Raw genomic sequence first — 6,000 nt, 5'->3', positions numbered from 1 at the left:
CATTGCTTTTAAGTTCTGCTTGCTTAGAAAATATGTTTCTTTGGAAGGGTGTTAAAAGAACCAATAAGAATCCTGATTAATTCTGCACAGTTTAGTCATATCAAGGACTTCTTACTTAAAGGTTAATTATAATTCAAGTCACTGCAGATTTGAGGATTAGAATAAAAACACTTGTTGTAATAAGCACCTTATTTTCAACTATTTGCAGTGGCTGAACTGCTAAATTATGAAGAGTCTGGCCCCAAGTTGTTTTCTATAGAAAACAGATAACTAATCTAAGGAATTTTTGTTGCTACTCTGAAAGGTAAAGAAATACTTCCAGATTACTGAAATTCAGATTAGAAATTTTCTTGATTTCTGAATACAGCAGAATATTGAACACTCACATTATTCACCTGTTTTAAAAATTTGGGATTTGGATTATTGGGTGCTTGTTTGTTTTTGTTTTTAACAAAGAAAAATTAAACTATGCCATAAAACAGATGCTGTGAAATAAATCCTTATAAGATCAGTCCTCCAACTAGCAATATCTTTAGAGGAAACAACATCCTGTGTTTCAGTTACTTGTGTTTTAGCTTTTCCTGGAAAGTAAATGAGAGCTTTCATGATAGTTTCTGACGGATTAATAAGAACTGCATATATCTCAAAGAAAGCCCCAGTAAACACTCCTGACACATGCATACCATCCAGCGTTAATGATGATTTAATTTTTTGGCCTTGATTCTCTAAATTAGTTCTAGGAAATTACATGTCTACCCTATGCAAGTGATTACTTCCATAACATAAGTAAACCACACAGCTAGGAGTATATGAACAAAGCAAGATATGTAGCTATATACATACAGACACATATGTTTGTATATGTACTTCAACCCTGGTCAGTGAATAATAAAAATTATGGCACAGTTGTTTAATTTTTTTAATTTTCTGTTTTACCTCCCCATGCATTGAGCTACTTCTGAAAACTAGCCCTCCAAATGTAGGTACTAAGTCCTAATTTTTTAGATCAGTTCCCTTTTTCACACAGAACAGGCATCCTTATAGTCTACCTTTCAGTATTTGACCTATACAACACTGCGCATTTTTCTCTGCTCAGGCAGATGACGCACTCTTAAGAACACTGTATGTGAGCCCTGAAAGGTTAGAAGATAGTTCACACTTGTATATTTCAAAATATATCAGCTAAGGCAAGTGCATATTAGGGAGAAACATAAGTTCTATGAAGCAGGGTTTGAAGCTGAATTCCTGTAAGTTTTAGTTGTTGCAGTTGACATGCTTAGCCCATCTCTGTATCCAGGATTTTTAGATGCCTGTCACAAGGTCAGTTCGTCTGTTCCAGCTCCTAGTTCAGGCTAAAAAGAGTTCTGAGTATGGTGACCTATAGGATAAAGATGAAGCGAAGCCTGGACAAGAATATCTGAGTCCTGGAATAAATTCAAAGAAACATACAGGCCTTACAGGTTTCCTGGAAACAGTCACTGACAGGGAAGGAAAATAAGCAGAATGGAATTATGGAAAAGAAAAAATACATTAGAAAAATGCACTCAGCCCTTCAGACTAAGAAGTCCTGGAGAAAAAAGGGAGTTTAAAGGCGGTGAATTGCATTGACTCCAAAATGAAATGCTTGGAACTACCATTTATTTCAGATTTCCTTTTGTTTTACTACCAGATGACAAGAGCAACATCTAAACACATGAGCTTAAACAGCAGCCACTTGCTTTCCTAAGAGGGTTTAAATAGGACACTAACTTCTAAGCATCCAGCTTGAAAATTCTGTCTCACATTTTCTCTGCAAGTTTTCTTTTCTAGTAGAACTCACTGGATGAAAGGAGTATCATCTCTTCTAGAGCTAAAAATATAAGTTCTGTAGAGCAGCAAGTTTTTCAGTCTTTACACAGAATTAGGAAAGTCACAGGATCAGATCTTTGGATACGAACAGAAAAACAAAGAAAAATACAGAACAGATGAAAATTAGAATTGCTTTTGCTTTCCAAAAAATGCAAAAAACAAACGAAAAAAAATACAAATTCCTATATCTTTATCCAGGTGCTTCTAAAACCTCGCTCAAACACAGTCCCAGGGAAGTAAATCCAAAGTAACTGTATAAAAAGATACAAGATGCTGCATACTGTCAAGTCTATTGAAACGGCCAGTTCCACTGGATTTGAAAACACAGACAACTTTTCCTACTGAAAGTAGAAGGGCTGAGCAGCCTTTCTTTTATCATGCCAAATCATTCAACAGCAGTTTTCCTGGACACAACAGAATAAAATTCACAAGCTTTGTTTCAGTATTTGTTTTAAAAACAGAGAGAGAAATGCCAGAAATACTAAAGAAAAGCCAGATCCTGTATAAAGTGATGCTACTGAGGGGAAACTTGTGTTCTGTGAAGGCTTCCCACTACATTGATGAAACTGAAGACTGTACTGCCCAAACACCAGAAAATGCAACACACAATGGATTTGAGAGATGTCTGACATTACAGTGAATAAGAGTATGCGTGACTTCCATCACAGTAAGCAAGTGCTGCTTTGTACATATCATCCTATGAAAGTTAAGAGATAAAACAGATAGATGAAGTTAGAGTTTTATAGACAGTATTCTGCGTCTGCTTGGCGTCAGTTGGGGGATATCAGAGCGATGAGTTAATATTCTGTGTTTAGGTGCCTTACTCACTTCCCAGATGACATGGTGGAACACATTCAGGGGCTCATTAAGTTTCCAGCCATTCCTAAATAGCAACAGGTGCTTGAGAAACATTTCTCCAGCATGTCACAGACAGCTTCATCACTGTCTTAGAAATAACTGACTGCACTTGTGTTTCCTCCATGACACCAACTGACAATGAGGAGAGAACAAAAAAGAACAAGAAGAACTCCCAAAACATCCACGTGTGCATGGTGAATAGGTCTAGAAACATAAGTAATAAAAGACCCTGCTGCATACTCTGAATTCAGATATGATGCTTGCATATCTGTCCAATGTTGCTGTTCATTCAGACTCCAGCATCACATTCAACCAAGCTCTAACAGGCTCCTGGGAACAGTGATTAATTAATTGAAATGGAATTACAAGGAGCTGAAACTTTCCCAGTGATTAGTATTCATTAATCCTTTAAGTAGTTTGTCTACACGTTCCAGCATACTGGCCTTGAGAAGGAAGATGAGATGTAGCTGGAAAGATATAGTCCACTGCCTGGCATGGCATTTATGTTTTCACAGGCTGGTGTAGCATTTGTAAAGAGTGCTACGTATGTGCACAGTTACCTAAAACATTTAATAATACAGCCTGACACTGTAGAGAAATTAATTCATAAGCAAGCAAATTTGTAGTTCAACTAGCAGATTTAAAGAAAAGGAGACTTACAGTTCCTCAGTTCCTTTCAAAATAGTAAAAGGGTAAATATTGAAGACTAGAACTACATTGAAAGTTTCCTATGTGTAGGAAACACGTATCTGTTTCTTACATTGCTTTACAGGAAAGTACTAGAAGATACTAAAGAAAATTCTTTCAAAATCAGGTAACGCAGAGTCTTCTCTTGCCTCTTTCTTCTCATCTGTCTAGAAGATACCTGAATGTATCAGTCCATCAACATCTAACAATTCCAAAGCTATTTAGAACATAAAAGCTCTGTAAACATGATCCTCAGACAAGGTTCATTCAAAATCATCTGTGTGATTTGAGTTACTCTGTATCAAACGGATACCAACTTTTGCTATTTATCTATCTAATTCCCAGAAAATATATTGTCCCAATTCCTTGACTACTTGGCTGGTTGAACACAGGTTTAAGCTATATCCATTTATCTTCAGGAATTCATGTATTTCAGCCACCTTGGGCTAACCTTTCAAACCTGCTTAGAAAATGTATTTTACCAATAACTCAGGGCAAAAGGCAGAAAACAAATAGAATGTGTTAATTTCTAGAACATCATAGACACAAATTTAGTGAACATTCTGTGATTCCAGTTATATAAGATAGAAGAAAGATCAAAAAGTGTGCTGAGAAACCTAGAGCATTTTAGCTGCAAGAGACCTCAATGGAAAATTTTGCAGAAGACTTGTGTGTGTGCATGTGCATGAATGCGTAATGTAACAGAAACCGAAGAGGACAGTACTGCAGAAAACAAGAATAGTATCAAAATAATACCGGAAGTACAAAACTATTTAGTTTTTCATACTGGGAGAGATTAATGGCCACTGCCTTGTACTGAACCCCATCACTTTCTCCAACATGTTCCTGCTAGCACTTTGCTTGAGTTGCCAGATGTCCATCTCACAAAGTTTGGGAATAACCTGCAAAATCCCTGCTGACAGCTACTGTGCTGGCACGTAAATGCATGAGAACTCTGTAATCCATTAAAGTCTTAGAAAAAAACTTCCCTTATGGAAACTTCTTTCATGATGTAACAAGTTCCTAGATGTTGTGATGACATTGTGCAAGATTTGTACTACATGTGTTGCATTATGCCATCACTGCATATCACTGTTAAGATAGAATAGCAAAGACATATTTTAAAGAGTTTTACAAAGTTCTGAGGTAAATAGACCCCAGAAGCCCTGAAAAAATGTAACAAAAAAGGAACAATCAGGAAAAAAAGAGTTATTGCTTTCAGTTTTGTGCGGTAATACCATAACACCAAGAGACTGCAAGTCTAGACAACTAGATTTCCTCCATGCTCAAGTTTCTTATCAAGTCACTGTTATCTCAAGGTAGCTTTCAATCAACATCAGTCCACTGGAAATTTGTTTTGCCATAAGATTAATCACTGAGGGTGTTCTTGGAAATTGATTAGATGTTTTTACCATGGTGATACATCATTCTTTGCTAAAACAGAGAGGGAGAAAAGGTGCAAAATTAGTGCTTTTTCTTTCCCAATAATTGCTTGTATTCCTAATCCAGCTGTTCTGTGGTTTCTGCTATGACTTCTCATGCCATAGATGTAGTCTCGGAGACAGCAAAATCTAGGCTTTTTTCAATACACTCATTAATTAAAAAGAGTTTACAGGTGCCTTGAATAAAAACAGCACCCATCCTTCTAGTCTGATGTGACCAGATCTGTTTTGCTTTCTCCTATGCACATTCTGTTAGCTTGCTTGTCACCATCTAAGGTGTACCTTAGCCACCACAATGCAAAAGTGCACTAGATGGAATTTCTTCACTGAACCACCACTAGTCTCCCTCTGGCCTAGATTTTTAATAGAAGCTAGCATTCTCCTAAGGGATTAATATTTGACCATGTTATTCCATTTTATTCTGCAGGAAACTGTACTGTTTTTCCACTGTATCCACTGAATTCTGAAACAAGTTTTCACTGGGTAAAACTCACTTCATCCATTTTTCACTTCATACCTTACCTTTCAGGTGAATCTGAAAGCTGCCGTTCTGAGCCATTCTTACCACTAACAAATAAAGCTTAACAGCAATAAGTTTCCCAGAGCAGAGACTCAGATTTAGACTTTTTTATTTACTTGCTGATGATATGCATGGACATGCATGGTCTGGATGAACATGGAATCCCCAAAGACCAGCTGTAACTCCAGGGGGTTTTGGCAAGTGCCCCCAAGATGCTGACACTGACCTCCTACTGAGCTACCTCTTAGACCACTGTTAAACAGAATAGGGATTGCTGACAGAGGTCCTTATAAAAATAGTTTTATCACAGAAAGGACAGCTCCTACATGATCTTCACTAGTCAATATAGGGTTCATTCTCATGGAAAATGAACAAACTCCCTGGGAACTACATTTTCAGGTATTACAACATGCAAACTTTAACATGCATATTCAATTCTTCCCATAATTCACCAGTAACACAGAAGGGACTTTATGCTTCAGTGCTGTGGCAATTCACAGGTCCCTTGAGAAAACCACTGCAAATGCTGCATTCCATGAAATAAATTCTGAATGCTACTGAAACAGACAGCAATTTGGCCCCTTGTCATTGGAGAAATGATATAAACTGCCTCCTGAGGTATACACAGGCCCATGCTGGAATGCA

Source organism: Nestor notabilis, unplaced genomic scaffold, assembly GCF_000696875.1.
Source record: "Nestor notabilis isolate BGI_N333 unplaced genomic scaffold, ASM69687v1 scaffold13591, whole genome shotgun sequence".
Lineage (NCBI taxonomy): Eukaryota > Metazoa > Chordata > Aves > Psittaciformes > Psittacidae > Nestor > Nestor notabilis.
The sequence above is the reverse complement of the archived record's forward strand: the minus strand, read 5'-3'. Positions refer to the sequence as shown.